Raw genomic sequence first — 14,402 nt, 5'->3', positions numbered from 1 at the left:
CCACACTCACTTCCCCACAGCACTTATATGAACCTGCCAGGATAAACTGCTGAGGTGTGTCTTGTTCAAAGACTTGGAAACCCATTCTTGACTCCCCAGCCAATCTACTCAGCTCCAAACAGCACCTAGTTTCCCAGTAGGGATAATGATGACTAGACCACATTAGGGGCTCTTCTCCTCTAGAAACAAAGCCACACCATGTAACGCTAGTGCCTCAAGGTCCCCAGCAATGTGTTGACCGTCCCATCTACTTAATAAGAAAGCACTGTCTCCACTGAGCAGATGATTTTTATGTCTGTAAAGATCATTTGCAATCATCAGTGTTCTACTACAAATGAAAAACAGGGGTCATTTTTTTCTAAGAAAAATTCCAACAGAATAAAATTCACCAACAGATGAAAATATATGTCCTCCATTAATATGTCTTAAGGAGGAGCTGAGATCAGCTGCCTTCGCTGCCCTGGTTCACCCAGTCCAATTCATCCACCATAACTGATTTAATATGAGCGTATAATTAGTACTGTTGATTACTATCCCAAATGCCCCACCTTCATGCTAATTAATCTTGAAAACTTTCCAAGCTTCCTCCTACCCTGTCTGCCTCTGTTTCCTGCATCGGTGCACACATAGCATTTTATTCAAACAAATCCAACAACAACAGCATCACTAGGTCTTGCACACAGTTGGCACTCAGTAAATGTTTGTTTATTCAAATCACAGCTCCTTCATCACAGTGATTCTCATTAGAATGGAAAACCCACAGCCAAGATTGAGGCTTGGGTCACTAACTAGCAATTGACTTTAGGGCAACTTGTGTTCAAACTGCCAGTGAAAACCAATCTCTAGAAAACCCAAGGAATCATCACGGATAATTTTCTGGTAGACCCTGAGACATGAAACTCTGCACCATTAAGGGTGTATCCATACATCACTGATTTGAATGAAAGTGGTAGAAAGCAAAGAGAAACCAGGCAGAGAGGCCGGAAAAACTTAGGCTTAAACACTGACAAGCATAAGTGTTTTCTAGTATTTCACACGAAGCTAGTTTTATGGAAATATTTGTGAGGTGTATGTTGTTGTTTGTTTTTATTCTTTTTCTTTTTCTTCTTCTTCTTCTTCTTTTTTTTTTTTTTTTTTTTTTTTTTTTCAAGACAGGGTTTCTCTGTGTAACAGTCCTGGCTGTCCTGGAACTCACTTTGTAGACCAGGCTATCCTTGAACTCAGGGATCCGCCTGCCTCTGCCTCCCAGGTGCTGGGATTAAAGACAAGTGCCACCACAGCTCAGATCATTTGTTTTTATTCTTTTTTGGGGGCCCACCACTCAGCTCCCAAATAAATCACACATGGAGGCTTAGTCTTAATTATGAATGCCAGGCCTTAGCTTGGCTTAGTTTCTTGTCAGCTTTCTTTAACTTTAAATTAACCCAGCTATATTTGGCCTGGGGGCTTTTCCTGTTCTCTTACTTCTGTAAATCTTACTCTTACTCCGTGCCTTGATGTGTAGCTGGGTGGCTGGACCCTAGAACCCTCCCTCTTTCTCTCACTCCTAGACCTCTCCTCCCAGACTTCTCCTTCTATATATTCTCTTGGCCTGCCAGCCCCATCTATCCTTTCTCCTGCCTTGCTATCTCCTTCAGCAAAGATCTGGTATATCATCCTTTGCATGTGTGGCCCCTTCCTCATTCTGTCCTGCCTTTTAAGAAATCCTGAAGCTTAATAAATATAGCATTCTGTATTCTGAGAACCCCCTTCCCAAAATGGAAGACTTCTTCCAGGATCCTTTGAAAATAAGTGACGCGGCTGTCACTAATGGTGGTGCTAGGCAGAAAGTCAACTTCTGGATGAATCACAAAGAGTCTCAGACATATGCCACTTGCAGAATGTAATACACAACATTTACATGGAATTCTGCTACTGGATGGTTCAGACATAAGTTTGGAACATTGGGATGGAATTAATGCATTTTTCATGCTTAAGATGGCCTACCATTTAAAGGGCATGAACTTTGAGTCACTTAGGCAATGGGCATTTGCTGGCCATTATCTCTCTATTGTTGCCCTTGGCAAGGAAGCCCACTGTCTTAGTGACAGTGATGACTTTGGTCATACAGCACAGAGAAATGGCCCCTCTTTATTCTGTTAGTTTAAGTGAGGTTTAAAATCATTAAACAGATTCTAAGACCTACTATTTAATTCTAATTTCTCAGGACCTACTTTTCCTTTAAATTATCACACTTCTTTAATGCTAATCCTGCCTGCTTTTAGCACCATGCTAACACAGGAACCCAAACTCCTAGCTTTTCTTGACCTCTGGAGAATCCAAATCTATGTATGCCTAGGTCCTCTCCCTACAATAGAAATAGAAAGTATTCCTGAAAAGTCTATCTGAGAATATCAACACTTGCCTTTACTTGCTCTTCTTTCTATTTACCTTGTCTGTACAGCTCCATCAGATACCACCAAAGACAAACCAATCTTACATACACATGTACACATACGTTTTTCATATTTAGTTCAGTTTATGTATCTCCAGGCTCATAAGACCTTGAGAGTTTCTCCAATACCATCCTATTTCTTCATACCACTCCCTCTCACTTTATAGCTCAGTGGCAGTCAATGCAACTGACCATCATAGCAACCCATAAAGAAAGTACTACTATCCACATCTTAAAAATAAGAAAACCCAGAAGAACAGAAGCAACATGACCAACTCAAGGGCACTCAATGTTACACAAGTAACTGAACCAACATGAATTAGGACACAGGCACTCTTACTTTAGAGTTTTCATGTTTAATGGGTGTAAATTATTACAAACACTAGTTACCATGTGGTCAGGTTGCTCATCAGCAACCCCACTCCTGGTACAAATTCCTGCCCTGGTTTCATTGGTGTTGCTATGATAAAGTGTCTTGACAAAAGCAACTTAGGAAGGAAGAGTTTATTTTTGCTCACAATTCTAGGTTAGAGTCTACCAAAATAGGGAAATCAAGTCAGCAAGAAATTAAAGCAGCTAGTCACATCCACTGTCAAGAGCAGAGAGAAAATGAATGCATTCATACTTACCAGTGCTCAACTGGATCTTTCCTTTTCATTCTGTCCAAAGCCTATCCCATGAAATGGTTTCACCTACATTCAGGATGGGTCTTACCACACAATAACTATTATAACTTTATCCTTTATTTCTAAATTTATATCATGTATTTTGGTCTCTTATTTAATTGCCTTGGTTTAAGCTTATAAAAAAAAAATACTGATGAAATACCCTGAAATAACAACAGTGATATCTAACTTTCTTATCTTAAATCTGCTATGATACAAATAATCCAAACTTACTTTTATATGCGTGTTTTTCATACTGAAATTTTTTATACCTTTTTCTTATCAGGATACATATTGAATGCCTTTTCAGCAACTATTAACAAAATCAAATTGCTTGGTATTTTTTCTCATTTGTTCCTTAATATGATCTAGTATTAAAATCTCAGAGCACCAGAACCTACAAAGTCTTAAAGTAGTCAATCCTGTATTATATCAGACCCTTGTCTCCATTTTAATGTAATTAGGTATATAGATTTTCTAGTACTGTATCCTTATTATTCAAATTATTATATTATTATTCAAATTATATATGATCTTTATTCAAATAAGCCCTTTTGGTCATGATGTAATTTTTTCTCTGACAAACTGCTAGGATCTACTTACTGATTGTTTTAAATGTATTTTATTGTTAATTAAAACATAATTACAAAATCCCCTTCTCCTCCCTCCAACCTCTCACTCTCTTCCTACCAAATTAGTGGACTCTTTTTCTTGATTATTATTGCTACACACACACACACACACACACACACACACACACACACACACACATATATATATATATGAAAAGATGACTACAATTTTCTAAGTCTATTTAGTGTTACTTGTGTATATTTGCTGTTAGGGCTGTCCAATTAGATAACCAGAGGACTCATCCTTTATAAGGACTAATTTTTCCTCTCTGAGAAGTTATTACCTGTAACTCTTCATCGAGGGGTGGAGCTTTATAAGATTCCCCTAACTACATTGGCATGTCAACTGGTGTTGTTTAGGCAGCTGTGTTTCTGAGATTTCACAGGTACAGCTTCCCTGTTGTAGCTATATGACACAATCTGACAGCAGGCTTCCTGGTCCTCTGGTTTTTACAGTCTTTCCACTCCCTCTCTGTGATGTTCCCTGGGCTTCAAATGTGGGGTTATTGTAGGTATATCAGATGGGGCTGGGAATCCCACAGTCAGTTGTCTCCAAATTTTGACCCATTGTGGGTCTCTGTAATTGTTTATATCTGCTGCACAAAGTGGGGGAAAACTTCTTTGATGAGCAGTGAGAGCTAAGTCTAGGCTGGCAGGTAACCAGACAGCTATTGTATAAGTACTCCAGGATGCTGTTAGGATGTTCAATATACTGGTTTAACTTTTCTGGATAAAACAGTGTCATTGGGTCATAGTTCTGTCTGAGTTTGTGGTGTCTCTAAGCTCTTTCAAAGGACCCGATGACTCCCTCCCCACAACACTTGGCTTTGGATGTCAGTGTATTTGCTAGGTTATAATGTCAGTGTTATGGGAAATGATTTCCTATGCCTTTTCAAATGACAGCTGAGGGCTTGACTCATACGTACACACTGGCACTTTCTCACTCTGACTCTGTTTTTCCTCACTACCCCCAACCCTGGTTATGACTTGTTCTCTCACTCCAGAAACTCATGTTTAACTTCAATTACTGTTATGAGATATTAAGAGGTAGGACCAATCTGGGCATGGTGGCGGCACATGTTTGCAATCCCAAAATTCAGGAAGCTGAGGCAGGAGGTTCTTGAGCTCAAGGCTAGCCTAGGCTGCATAGAAAGACACCATCTCAAATATAGTTTTGTAAAGTGTTGATCAAGTGGAACCTTTAAAAGATGACTAATGGATCAGCCCATTCATCCAATGAATTGCTTAGTTGGTTAATAATGATTTAGTCTGAGAGTAGGTCTGTTATTAAGGACAGTTTGCCTGGATCCCTCAGTCCCTGCTTTTCTCTCCCCATGTGACATCCCATGCCATCCTGGGAATATGCCAACAGCAATAAGATGTGCTCCACACTGGACCAGAACAATGAGCCATATAACATATTCATCTTTTTAGCATACGTGTGTGTGTGTGTGTATGTGTGTGACTCTCTTTTTAACAGACTCATCCCAGGTATCCTGCTGTTATCAGAACAAGCATCCTTTCTTTCTGGCACATCTGCAAGATTCGGCAGAACCTTCTTTTCTACAACTTCCCTTTTTAGTGTTTCTTCTCACTTCTCCTTGAAAGCATCACTTACAGAATATGTAGCTTCCCCAACTGCATGTGGCATGCTACTGAGTTGGTTTGATAATGACAACAATTTTCAGCTATTTGGATACTTAAAATGGTGTTTGGGGGACTGGAAAAATAATTCAAAAGCTAAGAGTAAACACTGTTCTTGCAGAGGGCCCGAATTTAATCCCTTGTCTCCTCTGTTGAGAAGCTCACAACTGCCTGTAACTCCAGCTCCAGGGGATCCAATGACCACTTCTGTCTTACATACCATACACACACACACACACACACACACACACACACACACACACACACACACACACACTAATGCAAATATTTTTAAACCAATGTTTCATAGTAGAAGAGATCGGACAGTCTACAAAGTATTTCTGCTTAAATTAATCCCTTTGGTTTTGAGTTGTTCAATATTGTGATGAGAAGAATTTAGAGAGAGAACATGAAGTTCTGTTTATATATTGTATGGAGAATAGGAATACTTCTGAGAGCTTACATGCAGGGAAGGCAGGTGAGAAGACTCCTATGATGTGAAATGCCATGTAACTGCTTGCAGAGAGCTGGCCCCAGAAATGCAATCATTGACAGCACTTAAAATCTCATACTGTTGGCTATAACGTAGATATTGCCTGTGAAATCTTACAGCTAGTTTCTGGGAGAGCTGCTGTCTGTGGTCCATGCTCTTTCTCTCTAAGCTGAGTCATATAGCAATGAATCTGATAGTGGGATAACTTGGGCCATTCAACTGATGCAGCACGTCAAAGTCTATTACAAACCGACTTCCTCAGTTGACCCAGTTCCTGAAACTCACCAAAGTAGAGGACCAAGTCTACTCTGAGTTCCATGAAAATTCCTAGAAGCTCAGAGTAGATGTATTAGACCCAGAAGAACTCAAATCAGAATCCGCTAGAGAGAACTGGAGGCCATGCTGCTTAAAATTTGAAGGGACCATAGAATACTACAACGATGGTACTTTGCTGTGAGTATTGTACACAGGGCCACTCTGACAACACCTCATATCTAGGATTCAATTATTTGTGATTAAAATTGCTCGGAACTGGGAAAGGCTATAACAAAGCAGTTTCTGTCAGTGTTCAGGACAAAGAAAGAGAAAAGAGCTGACAATAAGGAAGAGAGAAGCTAATGAAGAGCTCATAGTGGAGGAGAAAAAGAGGAACAGTCAGCAGAGGAGAAAAGTAGAAAACTAACAAGGGAGGAGAAGAAAGCCAAGAAATGTGACTCACCTGAACCTTCAGGTAACCAGTACTGCTTGTGCAGACACCTTTGGTTAAATGATTGCCCTTGTGCAATTGGAGGACTCAGAAGGACCTCTTTCTAGCTACTAAGAAATAATAGCTTAAATACAATTAATGGAGTCTGTTAATTTATTGTTACATGATACCCTGTTTCTTGACTATAACTGTTGTTGAAGTAAGACATTTTTGTAAATAAATTCCTTTTGTTTGTGTTATTTATGACTGACTTCAGAAAGTATTTACATTTATTTGACACTTCAAAAATTTTCAAGTCTATAATCTCATCACCATATCTCATACAAAACTGTCAGTTCTTCTCACTCTTCTCAATAATGAAGTTCTTTAACCTGTTCATTTGTATCTGCTATTGGGATTAGAAGTCCAGATATGGGAATTGAAAGACAGGCCTTGGGGTTGGGAATTTAGCTCAGTGGTAGAGCGCTTGCCTAGCAAGCACAAGGCCCGGGTTTTGATCCTCAGCTCAAAAAAAACAAAACAAAACTATTTCTGGCTACATTTAATGTTGTTCTGTTTCATTTTTTCTTTAAAAGAAAACCCTTAAGAGCTTTAGGTGATAAACACTGAGTAATCATTTTCAAAGTTATGTTTGAGTATGAGTCCATTTATTTCCTTATAAGATCACAGAAGTATGTTTTGTTTTTGTGTTTGTTTGTTTTGGTCTGTGCTCCCAAAGAAAGGGAGGAAGAGAGAAAAGGGAAGAGGGGGGAGGGAAGGCGTGAGGCAAGGAAAAGAGAGGGAGTCCACAATCTCACCTAATCAGAGGAGTCCATTCACAAAGTCATTTCACAGTCACAGAGGTCACACCTGGCCCGCCAAAGAATGCTGAGCACCAGGACACAGGGTCCTATGGCCACTGGAAAGCCAGTGTCTCAGACCCTTTCAAGTGGCTGGCTCAGACCAACTCATCTGTTCTGTCCACTCCTGGGGCCCTCTGCTGGTTCCACAGCTCAGTGGCCAACCCCTGACACTGCTTGAGCCTTGGGAGGCAGCAAAGACAAACTGGGCCCTGAGCCTCAGTGGCGATAAAACTTGCTTGTCACCCAGTAGCAGACCAGTGTGGTGATATATTGTGTACCTACATAAAATTTTCCTGAAGATCAGAGAACACAACAGGCCACTAGATTAAACATAGATGCCAGGCAGTGGTGGCACATACTTTTAATTCTAGCATGCAGGAGGTAGAGATCTGTCTAGATCTCTGTGAGCTCAAAGACACCCTGGATTACATGAGATTGACTCAGTCTGGGAGAGAAACAGAGCCAGGCAGTGATGGCACACACCTTTAATCTCAGTACTTGGGAATCCCACACCTTTAATCCCAGTATTTGGGAAGAACACATGCCATTAATCCCAGCACTAGGAAGGAAGTGATGGCTGGGTGGAGAAAGGTATACAAGGCCTGAGGAAACAGAAACTGAAGCCTTTTCAGGCAGAGGAGCCCTAGAGGTAAGATGTGGACATAGCTTGTTCCTTTGTTTCCTCTGATCTTTTAGCATTTACCTCAATATCTAGCACCGGGTTTTTTATTATAAGATCATTTAGCATTTCATATTACAGACCAGCTATGTGATCAGTCATCCCACTATGCCACTCAGCCTTCACAAGTACAGAGCACCTTATCTCTGGTGACACTTCTCATTGTGAGCTGGCTTGTTTCAAAATGCATGTAGTCTATTATAACATGCACATAATTGTGGAAATATATTATAACATATATTCAAAATGCATGTAGTCACACTGGCATGCACATTCATCAAAACTGACCACATCATTTTACATAAATTGTGCCTCAATAAAGCTGCTATTAGTAGAAAAAACCTGTTAGCCAGACACTAAATCCTAGTCTGTGTTTTTAATCTGAACATACCTATACACATTTTATATATCTGAGTGTTTTGCCTGCATGCATGCAAGTGGATCAAATGCATGCCTGGTGCCTAAAGAGACCAGAAGAGGGCATAACACCCCTCTCAGGAACCCCACTCAGGTCCTCTGCAAGTGCTCTTGACCACTGAGCCATCTGTCCAAGCCCTAGACACATTCCTTGAAAAAGAAAAAAGAAACACCAGAAAACAGCTCTCTTCTTATTTCAGTATTTAGCCACAAGCTTCAATTTTTTTTTCCAGAAAAAGAACAGCTTAGACCAAAAGGGAGGACTGGGGAGAGAAAACAATAAGCTCTACAAATACCCATGCGTGAAATAAAAGTGCATTGTATTGCATAGGCAGAGTGCAGGATGGGAAGCTCTCCTCTCCAAGTCACACATTTGCACACTTGTCCACAGTGAGCTGAGGGCCTGATTACCTATGGCAAAGGCCCAGGCAGCAGTAACAGAATGCATCTTCCGTGCCTTGCCCTGTAGCAAGGTGTGCACCCTAGGTAGGGAGCTCTGCTGCTGGTCAGGGCTGAAATCAAGAGCGTTGTTCCCCTTTTATCTCAGGGACACCTTTGGTATAGCCCCCTGGGCTGCAGAAACACCCCACCTCGATCTCTGCTGCAGGGCACCATGTGTGGAAGCTACAGCTGACATGGGCAGAAGACAACTCTGTAGATGGCATTTATATTAAGCTAGAAATATTTTAAAGTACACAGGAGGATGTGGGTAGACTATATATTATTTAATACAAGGAATTGGTACATCCATGGATTATAGTATATGTGTGGGTCTTAAAGCCAATCCCTTACAGACACTGAGGGTACCATGGTTCCAATGTCTCTAAGAGATATAACTTTATGTTTCCAAAATTATTTGACCCTTGATACCATTTTGGAGGCATTCCTTGGGACATAAGCAATCCAGAACATTGGGTCACCTGAGTCAGATGAGAACTAAGAATATGGCATCTAAGAATGGACTTCACAAGCTGATATGTAAGCTAAGAACAACAGCCAGCTCTACAGAGCACTTATGTGTCCCAGACATTGTTATGACCTCTTTAATGGGTTTAATTATTAGTGAGGTGCAATACTACTTTACCCGCATTTAATGGATGAGAAAAGTGAGCCAGAAAATGGTACAGTAGTTTGACCAAGATTAATGGAGGAACAAAACCAGAAAGCAAACCTGGCTATCTAGCTCCAGCACTCATTCTTCCAGGAGCACTGCGGTGCCTTTGCACACTGGAGGAAATTAATACACATGGCTTAAACACTCATGACCCAACCCCACCAAATTCAAATGCTGAGATCCTACCCTCCAGAGGTGTAAGAAGGTATGGAGGAGAATATATTATGGGGATGAAGTTTTTGTAAGTGGGATTAATGTCCATAAGTGACCTCATCCATGGAAGGGGTGTCTTCCACTATATGAGGACAGAGCAGGACAGCACCATTTCTTAATGCACAGCAGGCCTTCACCAGCACCTTGACTTGGGTTTTTAGCCTCTGGAACCCAGAGAAATAAATAGTATGTTTATGATCATTAAGTAGACTCAGCAATTCAGATTGATTAAGACCTACATGTTAAGCTCTCATTCAGAGTGGGTCCATGGGTCAGCCAGATTAGCATCACCTGGAGTTTACTGAGACTGCAGAGCTCCTCCCAACCCTGCTGCTTGCAAACCAATATTTTAGCAATATCTTCAAGTGGTCCTGCAACAGTGGAGAAAGAAGCAGGGCTCCGAACGACACAGCCTTAAGTTTATCTTGTTTAGCTCTGGGTTAAATCCCACACTACTTTGGTGTTTGGGGAAAGTCATAAACTCTGGAAATGAAAATATGCACAGGATTTTGAAGATTTCACAGATTTGTGTTGAAAAACCTTTCTGTAGAAGGTTTAAAGGGGCTGGGAGCCAGCCTTTAGGGTTCTCATGCATTCTTACATTTAATCTTTTAAACAAAGAATTGGTAAACTTGAGAAAGTTAAGTAGGCTACCCTAGTCATAGCAAGGAAGAACAACAGAGAATCAACCTAGACCTTCTGTTGACAGGGTCCTTTATAAGCAAGCTACTAGAGGTGACCCAGCTACAGGAATTCTGGTGGACCTCTCTCTGAGAAGATCATCCCTTGTACCTACAGTGTATTCTTACAAAGACCTGGTGCAGTGATAAGGAAGGAAAGTGGCCCAGATGGACCCCAGGAGGCTGGGCAGTGAGAGATGTCCCTCCCAGACACCCCACATATCTACTTGGTTTATTTCCAACATGAACAGCTTCAAGTAGCATGACAATCCAGTACTGTTGCCTATCATGTGGGTGGAATTACACCATGTGGGCAATCAGATTTCATTCTGTGGACCAAGTGGTGCACTGGTGGTAGCTTCTTGGTTCTCTGTATTGAAAAGGAGCCAGGTGAGGACCACGATTGATGAGACCTGCCTGACCCCCAGTGGCATGGGGTGGGGCACAGTAGTAGGAATGCATCTTCTTTCCCTGGTACAGAAAATCACTGTTCAAGTCTCTCAGATTTCTAATCCTTTATTTAACATGCCTGAGGAATATAAATTCTATAGATGTATAATCATGATTCCTACTGGATAAGAAGCATTCTTACCTAAGGGCAGATGAACTGAAACTATCCGATGCATGGAGAATTATGATGAAGTATATACAACTTAAACACTGTATGTATTTTGCATTTACTTATTTATTTTTGCTTTCACTGTGTGTGCCAGTTTGTTTTCTTGACAGTCTAACATCTCTCATCCTGACCTTGAATACTGATCTTCCTGACCCTATCACTCAAGTGCTGAGACTACAGGTATGTGCCACCACACTCAGCTAACATTGTTATTTCTAGTTCGAGCATTTCATATGCATGTGTAAATCAATTTCAGATTTTATCTTTGCCTTCTGTCTTTAAACGCCAAAGCAATTCTTCTTTAAGACACTCAATAGCATAAAGTCAGGGTTGAATTTGTCATTTTGCTTCTGACTCCAGTCTTTTGGAGCACCCTATGGAGGTTTGTTTTCATACTACTACCTTTTAAATAACAATCTTCTAAAGAAATACAATAGTAACACCTTTATAGGTATATTTTCCTGGTTTAAAAAAATGATTTTTCTAGCTGAGTCTAATAGTGCAGGCCTATAATTCCAACTATTTTGGAGGCTAAAACAGGAGAATTGTAAGTTTGAGGCCAGCCTGGACAACAGAGTAAACTCAAGACCAGCCAGGTCAACTTAGTCTCAAAACAAAAAGTTAAACAGGGGAGAATGTGGAATATTCCTTTACACTGTGTGAATATATGTCACTGTGATTGGTTTAACAAAGAAGCTGACTGGCCAATATCTGGACAAGTAGCGGTTAGGCGGGACTTGCAGACAAAAAGAGAGCATGAAGAAGAAGAGGGGAGAAATTGCTTTGGATAGGAAACCTGATTTTGTCAGTACTGAGGGTTGAACCTAGGGCTTTGCACATGCTAAGAAAGCACTTCCCCACTGGGTTATAACCTTAGCCCTCTCCTCTAGGCAGACTTTCCTGTCCTGCCAGCCAATTCCCAAATGACCACATAGAGACTTGTTATTAATGATAAATGCTCGGCCAATAGCTCAGGTTTGTTACTAGCTAACCCTTACATTTTAAATTGACCTTTATTTCTTACATATGCTCTGCCACATGGTGGTGCCTTTCTTTTTAACATAGCAAGTTCATCTTGCTTTTCTCTGCACCTCCTTGTGACCCTGGGACTCCTCCCCCTTCTTCTTCATGCTCTTTTTGTCTGCAAGTCCCGCCTAACCTCTACCTGTCCAGCAAGTTCATCTTGCTTCTCTCTGCATCTCCTTGTGACCCTGAGACTTCTTCCCCTAGCCTAGCCTTGTGCATATACTCACACTCAGAGACACAGCTCAGATACCACAGCTTACATACCAACCCAAGTAGACCAGCCATTTGTCTCATTTGCATGCTTTTTTGTTTATCACTAAATTGGTTTGCCCCATTCTTCCTATCCAAAATCAGCATTGAGTGTCTGAAGGACTGAACTACCAACCCCTCATACCTAATCAGAAGTCAGTCAAGCTTGGTCAACAATAAAGATGAAACCCAAACTTCCACTCAACAGTGGCAGCCTAAAATCTCACATCAGACACATAACCAATGAAAGAAGTCTACATGGCCAGGTCTCATTGCAAAAATACAAATAATATGAAAGGACAAGACAATGTGTCAGACACCCAAATCCACCACCCCTATGGAATGTTCTCCGGGAAGAATTACTTGGATGAACCCCAGGACACAGAACTTAGAAGAGTAATAACAAAGTTTATCACAGAATTCAAAGAGTTTAAAGAGAAAAAAAACAAACAAACAAATAGTTCAATAAACTTAAAGGGAATAATAATGCCAGGATAACATTTGAGAAAACACAAGCAAATAGTTAAAGAAAATGATCTAAACAGTACAACAAAAAATTAATTCAGTAAAAAGATAGAATATTGAAAAACTAAAAAAAAAAAAAAAATGTTATAACCTAATTTACAAACTCAGGGAAAAGCTTTGCAAGTAGATTGGATCAAGCAGAAGATAGAATCTAGAACTTGAAGATAGAGGAATTGAACCACTCCAGCAAATAATATGAAAAATTAAAACGTAGGAAAGAAATGTGCAAGAACTGTGAGACACCACGAAAAGATCAAATATATGAATTGAATTATAGGTATAGAAGAAGGAGGATCACTTGTCAAGGACACAGAGCAGATCTTCAACAAGCTCATAGAAGAAAATGTCCCCAAACTAAGGAAAGATATATCTACACAGACAAAAAATAGTACCCAGAATCTGAAATAAATGAGACAAGAAACTCCCCACAGAATATTAAGTTAAAACACTATATATACTGAACAAAGGGAAGGTTTTTGAAAGCTTCATAAGAAAAACCACAAGTCATATAGAGAGGAAAACCCAACAGACTAGCAACTGATTTCTCAGTGGAAAGTTAAAATCCATAAGAGCCTACAGCAATGCACCTCAAATTCAAAAATATCACAGATTTCAACCTATATACCGTACCCAGCAACATTATCTGCCATAGTTGAGGGGAAAAGACTTTTATGCTATAAACAGGCTAAAAGAATTCATGTCCACCAAACCAGCTCTATGGAGAACACTGGAAATAATACTTTAGAGTACACTAAAGAGAGAAATAAGCACATCAAAGAGTATATGGGGATGGGGAAAGAATCAGTAATCACGGAAACATGAAATAGGACTAAGAATCAGCAAAAAACAAAATGACAGCATCAACACACAATGTCAAATATGAATGGTCTCAACTCCTGAATAAAAAGACACAGCTTAGTTGGATACATTAAGAAATAAAATCCATCTTTCTATTGTCTACAAGCAACTCATTCTACCTTCAGACAGACCACCTTAAAGTAAAGGATGGAAAATGGCATTTCAGACAAACAGAACAAGAAGGTAAGCAGGTGTCGTGAGCCTGATAGCTGACAAAATGAACGTCCAATGAAAATAAATCAGAAGAGATAAAGATGGACACTTTTTTCTAGTCATGGAACAATTAACCAGGAAGATATTATAATCCTAAACACACATCCACCAAACCCTGAAACCATGAATTTAATAAGAAACCTAAGATTGGGCTCAGAGACACAAATTAACTCCAACTCAGTAACAGTGGTCACTTGGACAAAAATAAACAAAAACATCAGATTTAAATGACATCACACATCAAATGGACCTAACAGATACATACAGAATATTTGACCCAAACACCAGATAATATGCTTTCTACTCAGTAGCCCATGGAAGTTTCTACAAAATGGACCACATCCTAGAACATGAAACAGATCTTAATAAATTCCAAAAAACTGAAATAACCTC

General features: G+C 40.1%; 1 pseudogene; it reads left to right on the top strand.

Annotated features, from left to right (window-relative positions):
• The first annotated feature begins 2,701 nt into the window (after positions 1 to 2,701).
• Positions 2,702 to 14,402, top strand: part of LOC118577976 — a 32,908-nt pseudogene continuing 21,207 nt past the window's right edge.

The sequence above is a fragment of the Onychomys torridus genome, chromosome 1 (assembly GCF_903995425.1).
Source record: "Onychomys torridus chromosome 1, mOncTor1.1, whole genome shotgun sequence".
NCBI classification, from domain to species: Eukaryota; Metazoa; Chordata; class Mammalia; order Rodentia; family Cricetidae; genus Onychomys; species Onychomys torridus.
This window is presented reverse-complemented; position numbering and strand designations above follow the sequence as displayed.